Below are 13,540 nucleotides of genomic sequence, written 5' to 3' on the forward strand. Positions count from 1 at the left end.
CCTAGCCGTTAATGTCCGGTGCAGAGAGGGCCACAGAGTGGCTCTCTCTGCATCGGATGGCTACAAATGGTTATTGCAGGATGCCTCGATATCGAGGCATCACTGCAATAACCGGAAAGCAGCTGGAAGCGAGCAGGATCGCTTCCAGCTGCTTTCCACACCGAGGACGTGCAGGGTACGTCCTCAGGCATTAACTGCCTTTTTTTTGAGGACGTACCCTGCACGTCCTCGGTCGTTAAGGGGTTAAAATAGTTACTTAAAAAAAAATATATTATGTATATGATTATAAAAGAGCACTATACACACGTCAGAAATATTTTTTGCTGGAAACAGTCAGCAAGATTACAAGTTATATGCGCTATAGGGAATTTAACGAACGCAACAAAATTTGCGTTATTTCACCCCTATAGCGCAGCCATTATAAGTTTTCAAAAACCGCCTTGTGTGTGCGATATGGTTTCGTTGAGCTCCATACCACACACAATTCAAGCGCTGTTTTGACGTGCTCGTGCACGCTTTCCCCATAGACATCAGTGGGGAGAAGGTGTCAGAAAAAACCTAACACCTGAAGAGCGGAATGAAAAGCTCCGTAACGCAGCCCCATTGATGTCTATGGGGAAAAAAAGGATACGTTTAAACCTAACACCCTAACATAAACCCCACGTCTAAACACCCTAATAATCTGATGCCCCGACATAGCTGACACCTACTTAATGTTATTAACCCCTAATCTGCCGCTCCCGATATCGCCGCCACTATACTAAAGTTATTAACCCCTATTCCCCTGCACCTCAACATCGGCCACACTATAATAAATCTATTAACCCCGACATCACCACAACTAAATAAAGCTATTAACCCCTAAACCTCTGGCCTCCCACATCACTACCACTAAATAAATCTATTAACCCCTCTTAACAAAATATCTTAAAACACCAGGTGGCATGTTACTCATAGTCCCCAAAGACATTCACAAACATCTTATATAAGGCACCCATTACAGTAAAAAGGAAATAGATGACAAGTCTCTCTAATTCACAAATTGATCACTGAACATTTAGGCAAAAGCAATTCTTACAATATATCAGATTCTGAGATTGTCATACTTAGTAGTATGGACTAAAATATATGAAGTGCAGAGATGCATGGATCTAAAGACTTTTTAGCAGGTTTAAGTCCAGAGTTCTATAACACATGAATTATCTTACCATGCAGCTAAAGGAACTTATTTGGGAATAAAAATGTCAAGGAGTAGTTGGTTAGTGCCAGGAAATAAACAACCTTGAAAGAAATATCAATCATCTTCTTAATTCCGAGAAAATAGGTGGTTCTCGAAGTAAACAAAGTAAAGCACACATATTACTCAACTCCCTCTTATTTAAATGTCCTTTATATCTATTATTATAGACTGCTCTTATATAGGTTTCCTGCAGAGGACAGTCACCCAGCATATGGCCAGCTAGTGCAGACAGAGTGCACACATCTGCTTGGAATCTTGTAGGTCCAGGGAATTATTATTATTATCGGATATTCGCCAACAGCGCAGACCTTCCTTTAATGGAATTTACCTCTACAATCTCACTTATGCTGAGTTCCTGACCACTGCCCTGCATCCTTAGCAAAATGAAGAACCACATACCGAGAAGGCGTCACAGCTCCATCACCATAGTCTGCTATCTCAAGACTAGGGAGCTGGTGTTGTGTATCCTCGGCAATCTCTCACTCCTCCAGAAATACAGCAAGTTTATCTCCACGTTAGAAACACATTTGTCAGCTGTCACTATTCCATCCTGAGACTCCTTTAGCAAAAGGGTATTAGCTTGAGCAGGATTCAATGCAGCAGGTGCGAAAACAACTTTCAGCTCATCTGAGAACTCACAGGGCTCCCTCACCAAAGGCAAACTTCTGCTCACCAAATCTTCTTCCATTTGTCTTTCAGTCCACTGCAGGTGTTTGTTTAGTAACTGCTTCAGTAGATCTAGGGTGAATAGGATAACAGTCTCTATCTTCAAATAAGGGTAACAAACGTATTTGCAATGTTGATCCAGTTACTCCTATTGAGAGGAATGATATTTAACACCTCTGACTTAGCAACAGCACAGACCCTGTACTAGTGAGAATGAGGATTGGATTGTTAGATGGACTCTGCTCACTTATCTGCTCTCTCATTGCACAGAAAAACAGTTTATATGCTGAAACATTCTGCAGATATTGCATGGATTGTAGCAGTATCACTAAGTGCTGGCAAGGTTATTAACCACCATAAGGGATTAAATGCCATATCCTCCTCTGTGGAAAGAATAACATAATAACTATTTACATTCCTGGTTTAATGTAAACTCAACTTAATTTCTAAACATAGAAATAAAAACACAAACAACTTTTTGGTTAGAAAACCCGCAGGTCACGTTTATTGTGGCAACACAAGAACCAACGACCGTCTGAATAAACATGGACCGGGGGGGCGGCAATCAGGTACTAGCTAAACGTAGTAACCCATGCTAACAAGATGGGCAGTACCAGGGCGCAGGAGAAAAAACAGAGCGTAGCTCAATACTGAAACAGGGAATTCTCGGCATCGGAATCACACGGGCAGGGAACACCCCAGACACGCATCTGGGGACTTCACCCCTGGCCGGAAGTGCCGTCACTCTACCTCGATCACATCCTGCCCCTGGACACTGTCCACCCGCCAGCCCAGGGTGCAAATCACCACTCCGTACCAGTAGGACCAGGATCAATAAGGTGCAAAACCACATTGAACACCTGGGGAGCTGAAACTTAACGTCCTCGGGCTTACAGAAATAGGCTGGCTAGCCCTCATCATGCCTTGGATAGCCCTAATCCCTGGGGACCACCATAGGATGAATCCCCCTACTGATTGCATAAAATAATAAACAAGGGAGGGACAGGGTGGGGAAAACTTTGAAGAAGACAGCAGAAAGAGGACTTTTGCTTCCTGTACTGGGCTTAAAAAGGGGTAAGCTGGAACCCCTCCTCTCTTTCTGCAACATTGTTTCACACACACAACACAGCACTCCCCTCCTCCGTCTTGGCCTTAACCCTTATGTGCATTCCAGGCAATTTGCCTTACATTTCCTTAAGGGATTAAATGCCATATCCTCCTCTGTGGAAAGAATAACATAATAACTATTTACATTCCTGGTTTAATGTAAACTCAACTTAATTTCTAAACATAGAAATAAAAACACAAACAACTTTTTGGTTAGAAAACCCGCAGGTCACGTTTATTGTGGCAACACAAGAACCAACGACCGTCTGAATAAACATGGACCAGGGGGGGTGGCAATCAGGTACTAGCTAAACGTAGAGGCTCTGGTCAGCGGCCGTAACGAACTTGTGCTCCACAACAAATCATCCCAGCTCAAACATAAGCTTCCTAACATCGCTGTTGAGCTTCTTGCGAACTTGAAACACTGCTCTATAATTGGCCATGTGACGCCAAGTCAACCTAGGGATAATGTTCGACCAGCCCATTCTCACACCAGGCATCCAAGCTTTAAAGGTGCGCAGATCTGACTGGATCACTGCGCTCAAATCCCGGGGGGGAATTGAGCCAAGATCATTACCACCTAAGTGTATGATCAGAACATGGGGTTTTTCCCAAAGCCTCATGGCGTTTTGCAGTAAACCAGGCAGATCTGCCCAGCAAAGGCCTCATCTCCCTAACCACCTAATGACAACCCCAGAGGATGAGAACCCTAGTTGCTGCCCTCCGGGTTGAGTTGATGCTCGGATGGCTGCCCAGTGCATGAACGAGTGCCCGATGATCCAGGCACAAAGCGGACCACTTCTAGGCCCTGCAATAGAAACAAGCGTTAGAGCATATCGTAACCAATAACAACATCTCAACATTATCACACTGCAGAATATTAACATTGGGATAAAAGTGGCCTAACGTAAATCTGATACTTCTTGGATTTCCACCTCCCAAGCGCCATTATGCGGTCAGCCAACCAGCCTAAAGCCGCTGCAGTCGTAGCAGCTCCAACCCTAAAGGAGTGAGGAGCTATAGTATTGGGATTCAAACCCACCTTTTCAGCTGCCCACCCAAAACCTTCCAAAATTGAAACCTCGTAAGAGGGGTACCATCCTGAGGACTTAAAAATCTCTCAGCACCCACTGGACGCATGTCCGAGAGGGTCTTCAACAGGGCACAAGGGCAGCTTGCAGAACCCATACGCGTGGGTAGCGACAGCCAGGCCCCCCTACCATCCTGATCGACTTCCGATCGAGGGATAAAAAACAACGGAAATCTGACGTGATCCGCCAGAACCCCACCCACTTTCGCTAATTTAGATTGCGGGACCAATTCCCCTACTCGGAGTGCGCCATGAAACGTCATGGCGAACGCCGCGGAAAAAAGCTGGACCTCGTAGTCCGAGGAACAGACCTCAGGGAGAACCCGAAGCAGGAGGACCAACCTGTCCGCCGTTATGGGTTCTCTAATATCCGGTCGCCGAAACTCAGTCCTCCCCCAACACCTCAGAATTTGACAAATCAAAAACGTTTTGGAAGAGTCCCGTCAGCGTGAATAGTCTACAGAAAAAAGGACACCGCTGCTAACCGCGCGGGCACCGCCCCCTTCTTTGCTAGCGTAGTCTTAAGCTCCGCGAGCCAGCGCAATAGCCAATCCTGCTCACCAGCACAAAAAAGAAATCCTTGGACATCGCAGAAGAACACCCATTCTTCCCAGTACCTTACATAGGACTTCCAAGTGGAAGGTGCCAGGGACGCCTTCAGTACCGGCATCAGGGACTGCCATCCAAAGCCACTTGGCAAAGAAAAGGAGGACAGGGAAAGCCATGAGTGGCAGCATTAGGAGCACATTTCCTAAAATTTTCCCATTGAAAGCGAGACAGTGCATCAGCAATAACGTTAGCAACCCCTGGGACATGCCTAGCCCGAAAGTCAATGTTCCACTTAAAGCATCTCAAAACCAGAATCCTCAGATATCAGATTACTGGTGGTGAAGAAGAGGAAAGCCCGTTAATGGCAAAAACCACACTCAAATTGTCCGTCCAAAAAACGACGGAACTGTTTTCGAGCTTGTCCCCCCAGATCTCCAACGCCACCAGAATGGGGAAAAACTCCAGAAGGCACATATTCCTGGTAAGGCCCCTGGCCGTCCACTCGGCCGGCCAAGGTTCGGCGCTCCACTCACCATTGAAATATGCGCCGTACCCGAAACCCCCAGCAGCGTCAGTAAAGGTGCATGGCCTGCGCCGAAGTCTGAGGGGTTCTCCATATACAGATCCCATTGAAATCCCTGAGAAACAGATCCCAGACATGAAGGTCATCCTTCATGTCTTTACTAATCATTAGTTTCGCCTTGGGAGATGTAACTCCCGGCAACACGCGCTCCATTCCTTTCAGGAAAATCTTCCTCATCGGGATGACCCTTCCTGCGAAGTTGAGCAGACCCAATACAGATTTTAGCTCTTCTAGCGTGCAGAATTGTGCCGCAGCGAGTCTCCTGACTTCCGTCAACATCTTCCGGACTTTATCCGCCGGGAGCCTACATTCCCTTGCTACCGAATCAATTTCGATACCCAGGAAAGTAAGACATGTGCAAGGGCCCTCCGTTTTGTCTTCCGCTAAGGGAACACCAAAGTTCTCCATCAACAGCCTCATGGCGTAAAGAAACAACTCACATTCCCTGGAGTCCTGTCTACCTACCAGGAGAAAGTCGTCCAAGTAGTGAGCGATTCTATCTTCCCCAGTCACCTCGGCAACAGCCCAATGCAAAAAGGAACTAAACGCCTCAAAATAGGCGCAGGAAATGGAACACCCCGTGGGTAAACAACGGTCGGCATAATAGTGTCCGTTGAAAAAACACCCCATATAAATGAAATGATGCGGGGTGGATCGGCAAGAGTCTGAAGGCAGACTCGATGTCAAGCTTGGCTAATAAAGCCCCTTGACCCGATCTACGAACCACTTGTAACACATCATCAAAAAACAGGTAATAAACCGTACTCGATTCCTGAGGAATGGCGTCATTAACTGACTTTCCTTTCGGTTAGGAAAGATGTTGAATCACCCTAAATTTTTTCGGGTCCTTTTTTGGCATGGCCCCTAGAGGCGAGATAACTAATCCTGACATAGGTTACTCCCTAAACGGGCCAGCCATTCTACCCAGTGAAACCTCCTTACCCAATATCTCCCTTAATGCTTCTGGGAACTGGGAAGCCGATTTCAGGTTCCTGCGGGATTCAGCACCTGAAACCGGACCCTGTACTGGGATAATAAAACCTTCCCGGAGCCCTGACTCCAGCAAGGCCGCCGCCACCCTATCCGGGTACATCGCGAGCCACGTACTAATTGCGGCCACCCTCAGCAGGGTGCCCGCTCTTACCGACAGCAGGGACTCTCGGTCCAGTCCTGTCTTGTTTGTCACCTTTCTTAGCGCAATCCGCGGCTGGGTGAAATCTCCCGCAGATGCGACAAGCGTGCCGAAAGGAACACGTAGTTCCCAACGTGCATTGTTTGTCCTGAAATTTCCAACAGACCCCCGCGGGGCGTCTGCGCAACCTATTGGCGGTTCGGATCTGTCGAACCTGCTGGGGAAGCAGAAGTACCTTCCATTTGTCTTTCAGTCCACTGCAGGTGTTTGTTTAGTAACTGCTTCAGTAGATCTAGGGTGAATAGGATAACAGTCTCTATCTTCAAATAAGGGTAACAAACGTATTTGCAATGTTGATCCAGTTACTCCTATTGAGAGGAATGATATTTAACACCTCTGACTTAGCAACAGCACAGACCCTGTACTAGTGAGAATGAGGATTGGATTGTTAGATGGACTCTGCTCACTTATCTGCTCTCTCATTGCACAGAAAAACAGTTTATATGCTGAAACATTCTGCAGATATTGCATGGATTGTAGCAGTATCACTAAGTGCTGGCAAGGTTATTAACCACCATAAGGGATTAAATGCCATATCCTCCTCTGTGGAAAGAATAACATAATAACTATTTACATTCCTGGTTTAATGTAAACTCAACTTAATTTCTAAACATAGAAATAAAAACACAAACAACTTTTTGGTTAGAAAACCCGCAGGTCACGTTTATTGTGGCAACACAAGAACCAACGACCGTCTGAATAAACATGGACCAGGGGGGGCGGCAATCAGGTACTAGCTAAACGTAGTAACCCATGCTAACAAGATGGGCAGTACCAGGGCGCAGGAGAAAAAACAGAGCGTAGCTCAATACTGAAACAGGGAATTCTCGGCATCGGAATCACACGGGCAGGGAACACCCCAGACACGCATCTGGGGACTTCACCCCTGGCCGGAAGTGCCGTCACTCTACCTCGATCACATCCTGCCCCTGGACACTGTCCACCCGCCAGCCCAGGGTGCAAATCACCACTCCGTACCAGTAGGACCAGGATCAATAAGGTGCAAAACCACATTGAACACCTGGGGAGCTGAAACTTAACGTCCTCGGGCTTACAGAAATAGGCTGGCTAGCCCTCATCATGCCTTGGATAGCCCTAATCCCTGGGGACCACCATAGGATGAATCCCCCTACTGATTGCATAAAATAATAAACAAGGGAGGGACAGGGTGGGGAAAACTTTGAAGAAGACAGCAGAAAGAGGACTTTTGCTTCCTGTACTGGGCTTAAAAAGGGGTAAGCTGGAACCCCTCCTCTCTTTCTGCAACATTGTTTCACACACACAACACAGCACTCCCCTCCTCCGTCTTGGCCTTAACCCTTATGTGCATTCCAGGCAATTTGCCTTACATTTCCTTAAGGGATTAAATGCCATATCCTCCTCTGTGGAAAGAATAACATAATAACTATTTACATTCCTGGTTTAATGTAAACTCAACTTAATTTCTAAACATAGAAATAAAAACACAAACAACTTTTTGGTTAGAAAACCCGCAGGTCACGTTTATTGTGGCAACACAAGAACCAACGACCGTCTGAATAAACATGGACCAGGGGGGGCGGCAATCAGGTACTAGCTAAACGTAGAGGCTCTGGTCAGCGGCCGTAACGAACTTGTGCTCCACAACAAATCATCCCAGCTCAAACATAAGCTTCCTAACATCGCTGTTGAGCTTCTTGCGAACTTGAAACACTGCTCTATAATTGGCCATGTGACGCCAAGTCAACCTAGGGATAATGTTCGACCAGCCCATTCTCACACCAGGCATCCAAGCTTTAAAGGTGCGCAGATCTGACTGGATCACTGCGCTCAAATCCCGGGGGGGAATTGAGCCAAGATCATTACCACCTAAGTGTATGATCAGAACATGGGGTTTTTCCCAAAGCCTCATGGCGTTTTGCAGTAAACCAGGCAGATCTGCCCAGCAAAGGCCTCATCTCCCTAACCACCTAATGACAACCCCAGAGGATGAGAACCCTAGTTGCTGCCCTCCGGGTTGAGTTGATGCTCGGATGGCTGCCCAGTGCATGAACGAGTGCCCGACGATCCAGGCACAAAGCGGACCACTTCTAGGCCCTGCAATAGAAACAAGCGTTAGAGCATATCGTAACCAATAACAACATCTCAACATTATCACACTGCAGAATATTAACATTGGGATAAAAGTGGCCTAACGTAAATCTGATACTTCTTGGATTTCCACCTCCCAAGCGCCATTATGCGGTCAGCCAACCAGCCTAAAGCCGCTGCAGTCGTAGCAGCTCCAACCCTAAAGGAGTGAGGAGCTATAGTATTGGGATTCAAACCCACCTTTTCAGCTGCCCACCCAAAACCTTCCAAAATTGAAACCTCGTAAGAGGGGTACCATCCTGAGGACTTAAAAATCTCTCAGCACCCACTGGACGCATGTCCGAGAGGGTCTTCAACAGGGCACAAGGGCAGCTTGCAGAACCCATACGCGTGGGTAGCGACAGCCAGGCCCCCCTACCATCCTGATCGACTTCCGATCGAGGGATAAAAAACAACGGAAATCTGACGTGATCCGCCAGAACCCCACCCACTTTCGCTAATTTAGATTGCGGGACCAATTCCCCTACTCGGAGTGCGCCATGAAACGTCATGGCGAACGCCGCGGAAAAAAGCTGGACCTCGTAGTCCGAGGAACAGACCTCAGGGAGAACCCGAAGCAGGAGGACCAACCTGTCCGCCGTTATGGGTTCTCTAATATCCGGTCGCCGAAACTCAGTCCTCCCCCAACACCTCAGAATTTGACAAATCAAAAACGTTTTGGAAGAGTCCCGTCAGCGTGAATAGTCTACAGAAAAAAGGACACCGCTGCTAACCGCGTGGGCACCGCCCCCTTCTTTGCTAGCGTAGTCTTAAGCTCCGCGAGCCAGCGCAATAGCCAATCCTGCTCACCAGCACAAAAAAGAAATCCTTGGACATCGCAGAAGAACACCCATTCTTCCCAGTACCTTACATAGGACTTCCAAGTGGAAGGTGCCAGGGACGCCTTCAGTACCGGCATCAGGGACTGCCATCCAAAGCCACCTGGCAAAGAAAAGGAGGACAGGGAAAGCCATGAGTGGCAGCATTAGGAGCACATTTCCTAAAATTTTCCCATTGAAAGCGAGACAGTGCATCAGCAATAACGTTAGCAACCCCTGGGACATGCCTAGCCCGAAAGTCAATGTTCCACTTAAAGCATCTCAAAACCAGAATCCTCAGATATCAGATTACTGGTGGTGAAGAAGAGGAAAGCCCGTTAATGGCAAAAACCACACTCAAATTGTCCGTCCAAAAAACGACAGAACTGTTTTCGAGCTTGTCCCCCCAGATCTCCAACGCCACCAGAATGGGGAAAAACTCCAGAAGGCACATATTCCTGGTAAGGCCCCTGGCCGTCCACTCGGCCGGCCAAGGTTCGGCGCTCCACTCACCATTGAAATATGCGCCGTACCCGAAACCCCCAGCAGCGTCAGTAAAGGTGCATGGCCTGCGCCGAAGTCTGAGGGGTTCTCCATATACAGATCCCATTGAAATCCCTGAGAAACAGATCCCAGACATGAAGGTCATCCTTCATGTCTTTACTAATCATTAGTTTCGCCTTCGGAGATGTAACTCCCGGCAACACGCGCTCCATTCCTTTCAGGAAAATCTTCCTCATCGGGATGACCCTTCCTGCGAAGTTGAGCAGACCCAATACAGATTTTAGCTCTCCTAGCGTGCAGAATTGTGCCGCAGCGAGTCTCCTGACTTCCGTCAACATCTTCCGGACTTTATCCGCCGGGAGCCTACATTCCCTTGCTACCGAATCAATTTCGATACCCAGGAAAGTAAGACATGTGCAAGGGCCCTCCGTTTTGTCTTCCGCTAAGGGAACACCAAAGTTCTCCATCAACAGCCTCATGGCGTAAAGAAACAACTCACATTCCCTGGAGTCCTGTCTACCTACCAGGAGAAAGTCGTCCAAGTAGTGAGCGATTCTATCTTCCCCAGTCACCTCGGCAACAGCCCAATGCAAAAAGGAACTAAACGCCTCAAAATAGGCGCAGGAAATGGAACACCCCGTGGGTAAACAACGGTCGGCGTAATAGTGTCCGTTGAAAAAACACCCCATATAAATGAAATGATGCGGGGTGGATCGGCAAGAGTCTGAAGGCAGACTCGATGTCAAGCTTGGCTAATAAAGCCCCTTGACCCGATCTACGAACCACTTGTAACACATCATCAAAAAACAGGTAATAAACCGTACTCGATTCCTGAGGAATGGCGTCATTAACTGACTTTCCTTTCGGTTAGGAAAGATGTTGAATCACCCTAAATTTTTTCGGGTCCTTTTTTGGCATGGCCCCTAGAGGCGAGATAACTAATCCCGACATAGGTTACTCCCTAAACGGGCCAGCCATTCTACCCAGTGAAACCTCCTTACCCAATATCTCCCTTAATGCTTCTGGGAACTGGGAAGCCGATTTCAGGTTCCTGCGGGATTCAGCACCTGAAACCGGACCCTGTACTGGGATAATAAAACCTTCCCGGAGCCCTGACTCCAGCAAGGCCGCCGCCACCCTATCCGGGTACATCGCGAGCCACGTACTAATTGCGGCCACCCTCAGCAGGGTGCCCGCTCTTACCGACAGCAGGGACTCTCGGTCCAGTCCTGTCTTGTTTGTCACCTTTCTTAGCGCAATCCGCGGCTGGGTGAAATCTCCCGCAGATGCGACAAGCGTGCCGAAAGGAACACGTAGTTCCCAACGTGCATTGTTTGTCCTGAAATTTCCAACAGACCCCCGCGGGGCGTCTGCGCAACCTATTGGCGGTTCGGATCTGTCGAACCTGCTGGGGAAGCAGAAGTACCTTGCGATGTCTCAGGACCCAGCTGGGCCCAGAGCTGCATCTCTACGCACCCAAAATCCAACAGTGGGTTACCCACCATCTTCCTTCGGAACTCCTCATCATAGTCACGCCAGGCCCCCTCACGATAATTGTCTGCAATTATCTCCAGGTTCTCCATGTACTTTAACACAGCTAAACACTAGTCTGGCCACTTTTCCAAATAACCAGAAGCGCAACTCCTGAAACAACGTTGCCCATCGTGGGACGTGTCAGGGCGCTGGTATCTCTTTGGGCCCATTCCATCTACAGCTCTCGCCTTCTGCCTCCAGGCTTCCACCAAGAGCTCGAAGACATTAGCAAACGTCCCCCCTGGAGCGCCACCTTTCGGTGGACAGGCCCCCATACCCCACTTATTCGAAGTCTAGATTGGAATGCCCTATCAGACCTATCAGAGGTAACAGGTCCGGCAGATCTGCGTTAACCCTTTTTTGCTGATTTTCTCTCTACCGTTAACCACCTAAACATTTTTTACATACTTTTATTCCCTATTCCAATTAACCCCGGCTCCTTATCGTTTTCAGACCCAGAATCATCCGAAGATGACGTGAAACCTCGGAACCCCACTGAAACTGATGACTCACCAGTTTGCGAACCCGTCCTGGAAGGAATTGCCACCACTCCTGAGGTCGATGGACGCTCGTCCTCCGATACCATGAAAACTGGGCCACTCTCAGCTCCTCTCTCCAACCCGCTTCCGGAATCACCTGTGGTCGCCATGACACTATCCTGCGAAAAAGAAAGCCAGAGAGGAGTACCATGAAGGGGAAGATCAGCTCTCCCTTTTCCCCTGCTCACAGGCCGTTCATTCATCCCCCCCATGCACATCTGGATTGCCAGCGCGATTGCCAGACTCAACCTCATCATGCACACACTGCTCATCAGAAAAATCCTCAATAACCTCCCTGAAATTAACTGATTTCTGGGCCTGGGGAGGGGTCTTCCTACGGCTCCTAGTTGATGCTAGCGACAAATCTAAGCTATGAAATACTCTTGAAAACCCTGCTTGGCAGTGGATCTGGTCACTACCCCTCTCGCCACAGGTGGCGCCGCGCCTGCTGCTTGAGGCCTACTACTATCGCTACCAACCTCTTGTGCCACAAACACACCGTCAGGCTGCATGTCACTCACACCCCCTGAGGCTGCACTATTCCCGTTAGCCCCTTTTACCTTCTATAACTGGGCCTACTAGGTGTCCCACCACCTTTATTGTTGCCCAATGGGGCCTTTGCCCCCTGAAGCGCTTTAGCTGCAATCATGCCTTTCATGATCTGCCCTTGAAGGCCTTTAGCCAGGGCCCCAGGATTCACGCGCCGGGCATATAGCCCATCCTGTGAAATTCCCCCCTAATGAATCCAGACTATCCAGCCCGGTAAATCCTGCCCCAGCATCCGCTACAACTCTGACCCCCAGCGCCTCAATAGACTTGCCCCCCGGAGCGCCAGTTCCCCCCCGCGGCACTCCTCTCTTACTGTGGTCGCCGCGTGGGGAACTCGACCTACTCCGATCCGATGTTTGGCGCGAACTGGTAGAACCGGAAGTGACGTCACCGGAAGTGACGTCACCGGAAGTTCCGCCGCTGGAGGACCACAAACCTGGAGTCGACGCGCGGAAGGATACCGACGACGCTGGAGCCCGCGCAACAACCGACGGAGGACCTTGGACCTCGTGGGACCCGCCCGGAGCCCCCGGATAGACCCGACGCACACATCTGGAACAGGGACCGCCGCCGCGATGGAATCTTGGGATACCGCCGAAGGTGCAGGTAAGGCCAATCCACTCCCACTATACCTGCCAACCATTTGGGGCAAAAACTAGGCCACGAAGGGAACAGAGGAAACGCCGCTAGTGACGGCAGGCAACACTTGGGCCTGGGGGACTAGAAAAAGCCGCGAGGGGCAATCAGAAACTCCGCCGGAAGCGGAGAGCAGTACTTGGGCCTGGGGCATACTAGAGGGCCATGAGGGGCCACCAGAAACTCCGCTAGGAGCGGAAACCAGTACCTGGGCCTGAGTAGAGACCCTAGAGGGGGCAGATATATGGCATATCAGTAGGCCGTCTGAGACCGGGAGTAGACCTGGAAGGGGCCGCAACGGGCCCCGGGGAAAACTTGGGGACCTTGGTCCCATCATTAACCCTCCGATGGGAGGACCGCGCAGCGGCCACATGGCCTGCGGACTCGTACGCAACATCCGATGGCGAGGCCGCTCCCTCCCAACA

Source organism: Bombina bombina, chromosome 3, assembly GCF_027579735.1.
Source record: "Bombina bombina isolate aBomBom1 chromosome 3, aBomBom1.pri, whole genome shotgun sequence".
NCBI classification, from domain to species: domain Eukaryota; kingdom Metazoa; phylum Chordata; class Amphibia; order Anura; family Bombinatoridae; genus Bombina; species Bombina bombina.